A 12004-nucleotide genomic window follows, 5' to 3' on the forward strand; every position below is an offset into this window, starting at 1 on the left:
TTAAGAAATCCAATTAATTTTTAACTGAAATTGCCATTAGGCTATTTTCATTTATTTACTGTCTGCCTCAGCACTGAATTTAGGTTCCATGAATGCAGAGGTCTTGATATCTTATTCATCATTGTATCCTAGGGTCTGACTCAGAACCTGACACAGAGAAGGTAGTTAGTGAATGTGTTGAGTGAGTGGATGGATGGATGATATAGTTATCTATCAAGGAGTTAGTAATAATTCTCCTAGGTCGTGCAATTTCTGAGTGGTATTAGATGGAAACCTACCAATGTAGATAGGAAACTGAACGCATTTTAGGAATCTGGCAGTTCTCCTCATCCCCTGTTCCAAGGGGTGGTACTAGAGTGTTTGGGGGTCAGATAGTCATGAGTTTAAATGCCAGATCTGCCACTTAACCTCTCTGAGCCCAAGTCTGTCTTAATTTCTAAAAGGAAGATAATGTTCAGGACTAAAATATCAGTTTATATATGATAGGCCAGGCATGGCATACCTGTTAAGTAATTGGTAAATGCTGTTATTATCACCAAGATGTATAATTTATGGTGGACCACAATATATCATAAATACAGATCACTTCTCGTGTTTGGTTTCATACTTGTTTATTTTAAATTCTAATCCTTTTTTAACTTTTCACAAATTATTTCTCAAGGAGCTCATGAAAGTTCCATATCATCTTTTCCAAACATCCTATAATATTGGAGAACAAGCATGATTGACTTGATTTTACTGATGAGAAAATGAAAGCAGAAATGCAAGGTTTCCAACAGTCACAATGCAAATCACTGGGTGAGCGGGTCTTAGAACTCAGACAATCGATATCTAACTTGGTGCGCTTTCCTTTGAAATGTGTCTCTCATGAAATCTATTACAAGAGCATCTGGTGTAACACAGAGGGTGTGTGAAAATAACAAACCAGAGCTTAGGTATGTAGAAGTCAGTAGATGAAAGTACTAATGATAATTGCCAAAGAATTTATTTTTTTATTTTTTTTTCCAACGTTTTTATTTATTTTTTGGGACAGAGAGAGACAGAGCATGAACGGGGGAGGGGCAGAGAGAGAGGGAGACACAGAATCGGAAACAGGCTCCAGGCTCTGAGCCATCAGCCCAGAGCCCGACGCGGGGCTCGAACTCCCGGAGCGCGAGATCGTGACCTGGCTGAAGTCGGACGCTTAACCGACTGCTCCACCCAGGCGCCCCAATTGCCAAAGAATTTAAAAGGCAAGCTTATAGTTACTACATTGGTTGTGTTTCTGTGGTTTGGCTCTTGTTATGGTATGTATGTAACATGTCCTGGTAATAAAAACAAGTCCATGTCAAGGTCACCCAATAACCTGTCAGTCCAGAAGTTGAGATTTCAGGGTGCTGTGCTCTACTACGTTTCTCAGCTCCACATGATCCAGGGAGTGCTGCTCCGTTCTTTCTCTCCTTCCACTCCCTTACTCTCTCTGGCCCTAGCTTTGCCTCTCATTCCCAGGCCGTCTGATATTCTCACAGGCTGGAGTTACGGTCTGCTGAGACATTAATACATTCTATTTTATTGTCAACTGGCTGCAACTGAATAAACAAATGTTTTCAGCAATATTATTTCCACTCACTCATGCTGAAAACCTAGTTTATACCGGTACCTAGGATAATATATTTTTCCTCTTGTTTCTTCAGGGCTTTGTGTATAATGTGTTAATGCATGACAATCAATGAGAAATAACTGGAAAATACGTCCAGTGTGTACTAACTATCTGAAGCCGTTTGCCTCTGTTGAGATCTCAGAAAAATTTATTTAAAAAAAGTCAGTTTTTTTAACTATCTCTATCAAGCTTGGCAATAGAGTATTTAGGTTTATTTTGTTTTCTTCTCTCCTTCCTCTCCCCTTACACCAAAGTCTATGGATATCACTTTGCCCCTCAACTACCTGAGAGTTGACAAGAATCACAGATACATGCTATCCAGATAAAATATACTATATATACTATCCAGATAGGAAATGATGGTAGCAAAAGTAGCATGTTTTACTTGAAAAAAAAAAATATTCCTTCTGCTCAGTTTCCAGAAGAGACTCTGGAGAAAGGATGCAGCGAGGATCAGAAATCTGTTATGAAGGAACAGCTCGAATTTTGGCAATTGTCCAATATCAAGGCCTGAAACTCACTGTGGAAATGAGGATGTGACACCTCTGAGTGCTTGGTTTGTAATCTGAGTGATGGCACTAAGGGCCTCTAAGCTTCTGCAGCCATGCAAGCCTAGTGTTAGGAAGCAAGATGGCCAAGACCAAAGCTACGAGGAAAGGAGAAGATGCTGGACAGAGAAGGGTTTCAGTTATGCCAGAAGGAGGACACTTATTGGAACAGGACAGTAACGGAAGAGAGTAAGGTTTTTCTGCTTTCCTACCGCTTTGAATATGAAGGTAGAGGCTTAGGATGTCCTGAGCTTCCCTTGCGCTCTAAGCCTTCCAGCCAGGAAGGCTTCCAGCCACCTCCTCCCTGTCATCAGCAATACCTCCAACCTTCACTCTTCTTTCAGCATCTTCTCTGGGGAAAGGGAAGCTAAAAGAAATCATGGCTCTCCACACCTTATTGACTTCATGATCCCACCCACTCCCTGCTCCTTTCTTCTATTTCCAGTGGGAAAAGGGAGAAACAATGGGATCGAACTTTCTTATTCCATTGTACGGTTATATTGCAAATTTGTGGTTTAATACTGGCAACTAAACCTACATATTTTATCAACACCATCAGAGTTGGTGACTATTTGTTGGAGTTATTGCTAGCTCCAGTACTTTCCTCCACATTTGCTCTGTCTCTCAGCAGAATCCAAGAGAAGAATTATTGAAACAAGAGAAAAGGCTCTCTTTGCTGGGGCTTGGTTTTGATGAGTCATCAAAGTCTAAATCCAGGATAGCACAATATTTCACTCAGTAAATATTTATTGAGTGCTGCTAGGCATTAGTCTAGGTGCTTGAAACACGGCAATGAATACAATGGAGGAGACAGACAAAGTCCCTAAGGCCCTACTCCAGTCAAGTGAGAGAAGACAATCTGAAGTTAATCTAAAAATATGTTAAATTTCATAGTGGTAAGTGAACTGAAGGAAATTAAAGATGGTTAAGTAAAAGGTGGGGCTCAGACTGGGCAGGATGGAGGAAATATTTCAGCTAGAATAGCAAGCTGGAATAATGTGGGAGGTAGTCCACTGGCTCAGTTTAGGACAATGTAATATTCTTAGAAAGCTCACATGAAATTGTTCTTTAAAGTCTCCCATACCTATTGTACACAATATTTTTGCAATGAAGAAGTCAGAATGGTGGGAGGTCCCAAGTTAAGGACAATTTTGTGTCATGTTATTGTATGACTTAATATTACTCATGTCATGAAATGAACCATTAATTAATTTTTTAGAAGTTAACATTTAAATGTATTGTCTTTTGGTCTTTGAGATTGTTACTGTGCTATACACACCATAAAGCAACTCCCGAACAGCATTTCTATTATATGGAAACTTTCCTGACAGTAGCATTAGAAAAATGAGAGAACCAGCTCCTAAGGCCGCCCCAGCAAGACCGGGTGTAAATGCCAAGAGCGTCTGTAAATGACTACGGAGTGTTTGAGAAAATATCAGATGTTGTTTGGCAAGGTTTTCAGGATAAAGGGGAATCATGATAGAGAGTGAATTCCGATTCTCTTACTTGAGTTTTTTTTTTCCCTAACCCTGAGAAAGGGGGAACCACAGAAATGAAAAATCCCAAGAGTCACTTAACTCTCACTCTCTCCATAAACAGGGTGGAATCCCTTGTACCCTAAAAATGCTGGGTTCTTACAATGTTAGGGCTGTCTCAGGGGTGTTTTGCTGGGAATCATTACAGTCACGTTGTTAACTTGTATAATTCTACAGCTCTCAAGAAAATATCTGAACACTTTGAACAAAAGCTACACTGACACTGGGATTTACTGTCTTTGTCTGCTAAATGCCTTTTGGGGAAATGTTTCTGGCATTTCATTGTCTTCCTTCTGCCTTTTAAAATCGAATACACTTCTATTTTACTAAGTTTCCTCCATGGTCTCTCTCAATGACATTTCCTTGAATTAGGTAAACATATCCCTTTTCTCTGTCGGGCCATCATGTTCCTTTCACTTGGGTTTTGGGAACTTTAAATGATGTTAGGAACAGCATGTTTATACTCTCTCAATGTAACTGTAAATGGCAGTAGAGAAATTTAGTGATAAAAATGCTAACAAGTTTATGGCTCAAGGCCTCACTTTCTTTACCAATGAAGTGCAGAAGTTGATACTTAAGCTGAAAATTCTGCAGTTCAGTGAAAGAAAAAGCTCTAAGTGATTTATAAAAACAGCATTCATAAAAGGTGCTAAAGAGAGGGCAGTTGTTGCTGTTTTGTTGGGGTTTGTGGGAGACAGCTGCAGATGGATTTCTCTCTGGACCAACCAGACATCTTCCATTTTCCGGGTGTAAATTAGGAAACCCTCTGACCTCAGGCTTTTTTTTTTTTCTGGAAGGTGAAATTAATCTTTACATCCATTCCCTTCTTTACTATATTCTAGCTATTATGTCCTGGTTGTAACCCTATTTTTCCAATGGACCAAGTTCAATACTACTTTAGGTCTTTCCCACCTGTTTTTGTTTTTGTTTTCCCTTCTGCCTGGAGTGCTCTCTTCTCTGTTCTTATGCCTGGCTGTTTCTTGGAGCTTTCAATTAGCTTCTTAGTTCCTCACTTTTAGTTATGAGGCACCATTCAAACTTTACCAGAGATCAAAAGACAGTCTCTAATGCTAAGGGTGACTAAAAATCCAAAGAAAAAAGCTACTTGAAAGAAAAACAATATGTGCATGGGGAAAGAAAATGTTAGAGGTAAATTAAAAATAATAGTGACAACAACAAAAGAATTATCTTTATATATTTAAAGAGTTATGAGACACCATAAAAATGAAGTGTTGAATTCTATAGAAAATGCAACAGAGAACAAAAAAGAATTGTCAAAATTAAAAAAATGTAATAGCAGAAATGAAAAATAGGTATTTAGAAAGTGTAGAAAATCTCCAAGAAAAAGAGCACACAAAGATTTAATGCATAGATAAATAAAGATCAATTCAGAATGCTCCAAATATGAATGTGAGGAATTCTGGGAAAAAAAATAAAAACAGAGAAAATGAAAGCAAGGAACTCATCTCAAAAATAACTCAGGAAAACTCTTAGAATTGAAGAACATGGATTTGAGGATTGAAAGGGCTTATCATGTGACCAGCACAAAATACAGAAATGGATACATCACTGTAAAATTTTAGAATGTAGGAGATCAAAAAAATGATACAACAAACTTGCAGAACAAAAACAGAGGCCAAATATAAAGGACCAAGAGTCAGATGTATTTCAGATTTCTCAACAGAAATACTAGATGCCATGGAGTAGTGGATTAAAAATTCTGAAGGAAAAGGATTCCTCTCACCAATCTGCAAATCAGATATAAATGGCACAAGGACATGTTTAGACATGCAGGTCTCAGTATCACCACAAAACAAGAGAGGAAACCAAAAGAAGAATATGAAATAGAGGAAAAAAGAGACCTAATACTGGCCGAGATCAAATAGAATACTGGTGAGGAAAAATTTTGTGAAGACATCGTTTACCAAATTGTTAGAAACAAATAGGATACTAGACACATTTGAATATCTTGAAAGAAGGCTTAAACAATGGAGAAAAATTTGAGGTTGAATACATACTAAGTACACTAGAAATGAAACAAATGAAAAATTGAGATAATTATGGAGTTCAGGGAAACAAGAGGTAAAAGAAAGGAAAGTAATAACTGTTTTGTTAAATGGATCAGCTATGAATACAAATATACAATATATTGATATAAATAAATTATAATAGGAAGTTGAGTGGATGGGAAAATTATAAGTATACATGGCAGGAGCAGGAGAGACAATGAAACTAAACTCTTATCTTCCACAGTCAGAAATAATAGAGCCTGAACTAGAAATCTCAAAATTCATCTATGATACTTTAAAGAAACTATTTTGGAGTAATTTTAGAATTATAAAAAAAGTTGCAAAGGTAGCACAGCATTTCCTATACTCTTTCTCTAGTTTCCCCTAATGTTAACATCTTATGGTACATTTGTCAAAGCTAAGAAACCATCATGGGTACATTTGTATTAACTAAATCCCAGATTTTATTCAGACTTTACCATTTTTTTCCATTAATATCTTTTTAATTTTCCCTGCTCCAAGCCCCCATCCAAGATGCTACCCTGCATTTAGTTGTAAACGTTCTTTAGTTTCTCTGGATTGTGACTGTTTCTCTATCTTTCCTTGTCTTTTAAGTCTTTGGCGGTTTTGAGGATTGCTGGTCAGATATTTTGAAGTCTGTACTTTAATTTTAGTTTATCTGACATGTTTTCTCATTATTAGACTGGGGCTATGGGTTTGTGGAAGGAATACCATAGTGGTAGAATACCCTTTTCATCACATCACATTGGGGTACATGATATCCAGATGGCATTACTGATCAATTGGTTATGGTGGTATTTATCAGATTTCTCGCTATTTTTCTCATTCCATACTCTTCACTTTGGAAACCAGTCACTAAGTCTAGCACACATTCAATGGGGACTGGGGGAGGTTAAAGCTGTAGGGAGATAGCACCTATATAAATTATCTAGAATTCTCCTATAAGGAAGGTTTGTTTCTTCTCCCCATTTTAGTTGTTTATTCACTGATATTTATGTAATTATGGACTATACTTTTACTTTATAGTTTGAGCTATTATCCAAGAATATATTATTCATTTTGTTTCTCAAATTGTTCCAGTTTGGGCAGTTGGAAGATGTTTCAGGTTGACTCCTGTGTCCCTCTGACATACCCTGCACTCCTTTTGTGTTTTAGCACTTCCTTACTTTCTGGCATGACAAAATGTTCCAGATTTATCTTCCATTTTCCCTGCCCCAGCTTTAAAATCAGCCATTTCTCTAAGGATCTCTGGATCCTTTTGTTGAAGAACAGTATATAGAAACCAGGATTTGGATGTATAATTTAAAAATAAATACATAAAAACTTCAAAAAAGAGAGACAGTATAGTAGTGAAGCAAATTTGAAGATTCTTACTTAACAAAAATATTTGTTTATACAATTTCACGTTGGAGAAATATTTTAGGATAGAAAATCTTTAAGTAAGCTTACCTAGAAATTACTGATATGTGAACATCTGTTTAATGACTGTGTTATGGAGATAAAAATGAGATGAAAAGAAGAATAAAAGGAGAAAGTTAATAAATTCTGATGTAAACCAATGGTGGAAAGGAGGGGGTAAATATTTAGGATTAAAAGGTAATTTTTATGGGCTTGTTCTGCATTGTGTTTGGTCAATAAAGGATAAGGACTAAATTTTTCTAACATGGATGATAAAACTAATGCAGAAACAAGGGGTAATAGTGACAAGAGGTATCAATTCTCCAGCAATATTTTTGCAATTTCCATTCAATCCAATATAATTTGTGAATGAAATCTTGATTTGCCTTGTAGCCAGTTTTATCTCACAGGAACCAAGCAAATAATGAGGGGAGCTGCTACATAAGATTTAATTTTAAAGATACTAAAATAAAATATGAATTATATTTTCTTTTGTCAATTCTCACAGAACTTACTCTGTGCCTTTCTTTGGTTGTAATTATCCATTTTCAGCATGTATCATAGGCTTTTGTTTATATGATGTGTCTTACTTAGAAGGCAAAATTCTTTGTAAATACAATCTATGTCTTAAAAGATTTTTTCAAAAAACCTGCCCAATTCAAGGCACATAATTGAACTACATAAACACAAAATAAAAGCCTAAATTAATAGATCATGAAATTACTACTTGGTGAGATGGAAATCATAGGAAACTTAGAGAACAAAATCTTGCTTTTGATAAGTTCTTAATGACTATGTAAAGATATGTTAGGATGAGTTAGTGAAACATTTTAGTTTTTAGGAGAGCATTTTTTTTAAATCCAGAGAATATATAAACATAATCTCATGGCTATATATCAAAGAGTTAAGACTTCAAAATATAATGAAACAAGTTCAGTTACTTTGCTCTCGCTTAAAAGTACCGGCATGATTTTTAGTGGGAAAAAATTGCAAAAAATACAGTAAGATTTAAAATTATTGCTTATTTCACTTTTTCAGATTATGTATATAAGTAGAAATAAGGAAAGATATATATTAGGGAATATATGCAATAATTTTTATTGCTAGGGGTGTGTCATCAGCAAAATATGGAGACACCTACACATTGAACAATTTGCATATGTGATTCAGAAAGTGCTGTTGCAAACTTTGAGAAATCAGGGATGTGGTAGAAGGGAATGACTTCAACAATGGTATTTGTATAAATTGGGAAGTGTTTCATTTTTTTCTAAAATGGGTAATATGACTCATGGGCAATATTTTGGGGCCCATTTTGGAACAAATATTTCATTTATGGATACTTAGAAAAGAGAGTGATAATTATAAGTAGCATCTTGTGTCTAGTAAGAACAAGTCATAACAAACTAATAATATTTTCTTAGTGACAGGGCTATTAGAAATCATAGACAATGTAGTAGTATTTACATATAAATTGTAATATATCACATAAATACATATAAATTCAACATAAGGTTTTAAATTATTTTGTCAACAAGAGAATAATGTATCCTGGATAATAAGATAGGCTAGGTTTTAAAATAAATTAAAAAAAAAAGTTTTAATGTTTTATTTTTGAGAGAGAGACAGAGAACATGAGCAGGGGAAGGGCAGAGAGAGAGGGAGACACAGAATCTGAAGCAGGCTCCAGGCTCTGAGCTGTCAGCACAGAGCCCGACGTGGGGCTGAAACTAGTGAACTGTGAGATCATGACCTGAGCCGAAGTGTGACACTTAACTGACTGAGCTATCCAGGCACCCTGTTTTTAAAATAAATTAAACACTGTATTCAAAATATTATTTAATGTATTCATATCAACCTTAGGATCTTGCAGTTCTCTGCCTTTAACCCTATCCCCAAATTAAGTTTTCCTCTTTTTTTTTTTTTAAGTTTATTCATTTTAAGACAGAAAGAGAGTGCAAGCGAGTGTGGGGGAGGGGCAGGGAGAGAGGGAGAGAAAATTCCAACCAGGTTCCACACTGTCAGCACAGAACTCAATGCAGGGCTTGATCTCATGAACAGTGAGATCATGACATGAGACGAAATCAAGAATTGGACGCTTAACTGACTGAGCCACCCAGGAGCCCCCAATTTTCTTTTAAAGTCTTTAATGAATGTTTGCTAGGTATACTTCACAAATTGCATATAACCTAAAGCTAGAGAGAACAGAAAAAACTAAGGAGCAATTTTAGAGATATAATTCTATGTACTTTTTACTTTGGAGGGACTGGCTGAATACACAGTCCTACTAAGATCTAAGCATTTGAGTAGGTGTAAGCTTAATAGGAATTACCTCTGTGGTGTGGCTTTCAAGGTGTATCAATCAATACATGTCTGAGTCGGTCAGACCAATGCACTGAAAATACTGTGTTCAGCTTTGGGAATAATAATTTAGGATAGACATTGAACAAAACCATTAATTCAGAAGAAATTAATTTTTTAGAAAAACATGGCATCTGAGAAACAATTAAAGAGATGTTTAATTTAGTAAGTGGTAATTTAAAGTTGGTATTAAATATTTGAAGCATTTATGCTTATATAAAGGGCAGCTAGAAGCAGTGAGTGGATGATATAGGAAGGCAGATTCTGGAGTAGTATGAAAAAGGCATTCAATAATTGAATAGTTCAAAAGTGAAATAAGTGGGCTTGTAAGACTGGGAAAAGAGGTCTCTACATATCAGAGGACGTTAGAATCTATCACTCCTGAAGTCCTTCCTGGTTCTCATGTTCTTTGATTCTCTAGTTAGTCAATAAGTAGTTTTGAAAAGCCTCCTAGAGAGGGAGCCAAACCATAAGAGACTCTTAAAAAACTAAGAATAAACTGAAGGTTGATGGGGGGTGGGAGGGAGGGGAAAGTGGGTGATGGACATTGAGGAGGGCACCTGTTGGGATAAGCACTGGGTCTTGTATGGAAACCAATTTGACAGTAAATTTCATAAAAAAAAAAAAAAAAGAAAGAAATAAAAGCCTCCTAGATCACATTTTAGTTACCATTCTATAAATCCTAAATGGAAGGCAGGCCTAATCATAGAACCAAATGGCCAACAAAACTGTAACGCACACAACATCTCTCACTGGTGGTGGTTTCTACAAGCCTGCTTTTTTTTTTTTTTTTTTTTTTTTTATTCACCACATCTTTCAGCATTTCTGGCCTGATCTGTTTTCCCGTTTTTCTTGGTCAAGACGTTTTGTTGCCCACAACCATCTGGGGCTTATTGCTGGGCTGATTTTAGATTGAAATGATATCTTGTTAACTCAGATGCTTGGAAGTAAACTAGATAACCTGATAAATTATCCTATAGTATTCTACAGGCACAGAGGATAACCAGAAAAGTTCCCATTGAACAGCTTTAATAAAGCTATAAGTATTTTTGGAGGTACTAATTTAATTATGAAATACATCGGTTAAAGAAAGATGGGTTACAAAAACAAATAGAAATACTAATTTTACATAAACTAACATTCTCTAGCAAATGACCCAAGTAGTAATTTCTTAAGTATGGTAACTGTTATAAATGACTAATGAAGCAGTCACTGGAAAAAATATTATATATGTCACTTTCCCAGTATTGTATATTTTGAATTCTAAAATTTAATAATTGACAATTTGATATACTTACAATATTTTTTGATATACTTACAATAATTTTTTATTATACAAAAAGGAAATCATAGAGGCTACTTGTTTTTGACCAATTCAATTTTTTTGATGATTTTCAGTATCTTTTAGGGGCAAAAAAAAGTTTGCAAAAATATTTATTGAGAACCTTCTATGTTTCAGGCACTATTCTAGGTTGTTGGGATAGATAAAAAACCTTGCCCTCATGAAACTTTCATTTAGTGCAGAAAAACAGCTAATGAATAAAGCATATAAGTAAATTATAAACTTATTTATGCTATGGTGAAAAAATAAAGCATGGAAGGAGTATATGAAATGCCAAATTATGAGGGGTTTTGCATTTTCAAAAAGGTGGTTAGAGGGGCACCTGGGTGGCTCACTCAGTTCAGAGTCGGACTCGATTTTGGCTCAGGTCACGATTTCAAGGTTCATGCGTCTGAGCCCCATGTCGGGCTCTGTGTTGACAGCATGGAGCCTGCTTGGGATCTCTTTCTCTCTCTCTCCCTTCTCCCACTCATACACACTGTCTCTCAAAATTAATAAATAAACATTAAAAACAAATAAAAAAGGTGGTTAGGGAAGGTCTCAGTGAGAAGATGACTCACTTCAAAGATGGTGAGGAAATAAGCAGCAAAGCTCTATGGGAGGAAGAACAATTCAGGAAGAGAATTCAGCCAGTGAAAAGGTTTAAAAGGTGTGTGTGTGTGTGTGTGTGTGTGTGTGTGTGTGTGTGGCATGTTTAAGAAAAAGCAAAGAGATCAGATGAACCATTCATCAGAAAGATAACAAAATGGAAAGTCACAGATCATTTCCACCCTATAGGCCATTGTAAGGATCTTGGCTCTTGTCTTGAATGAGGCGGGGAGCCATTGGACAGTTTTGAATAAAAGAATAACAGGTTCATTTAGATTGCTCTATTGAAAATAGACTGTGGCTGAGTAGAGTAGAGAAGCAGGAAGTTCAGGTAGGAAGCTATTACAATAATCCAGGAAAGAGATCGTGGTGGTGTGGACTAGAGTAATAGCAGTGGGAATGCTGGGAAGCTGTATGTGTTCTTAAATAAAGAACCAGTAAGATTTACTGATGCATCAGACATGGAATGTGAGACAGAAAAGTCAAGAATGATTTCAAGGCTTTGGTACTATGAAATTTAAAAGATGGATTTGCTAGTAACTGAAAAAGAAAATATGAAAAGTAGA

At 36.0% G+C, this 12004-nt stretch overlaps 1 protein-coding gene across 3 annotated transcripts in view; it reads right to left on the minus strand.

Annotated features, from left to right (window-relative positions):
• The window catches only part of GRID2 (glutamate ionotropic receptor delta type subunit 2), a 1475947-nt gene that overhangs the window by 223865 nt on the left and 1240078 nt on the right, over positions 1-12004 (minus strand). The window lies entirely within an intron of this gene.

This window comes from Leopardus geoffroyi, chromosome B1 (assembly GCF_018350155.1).
Source record: "Leopardus geoffroyi isolate Oge1 chromosome B1, O.geoffroyi_Oge1_pat1.0, whole genome shotgun sequence".
Classification (NCBI taxonomy): Eukaryota; Metazoa; Chordata; class Mammalia; order Carnivora; family Felidae; genus Leopardus; species Leopardus geoffroyi.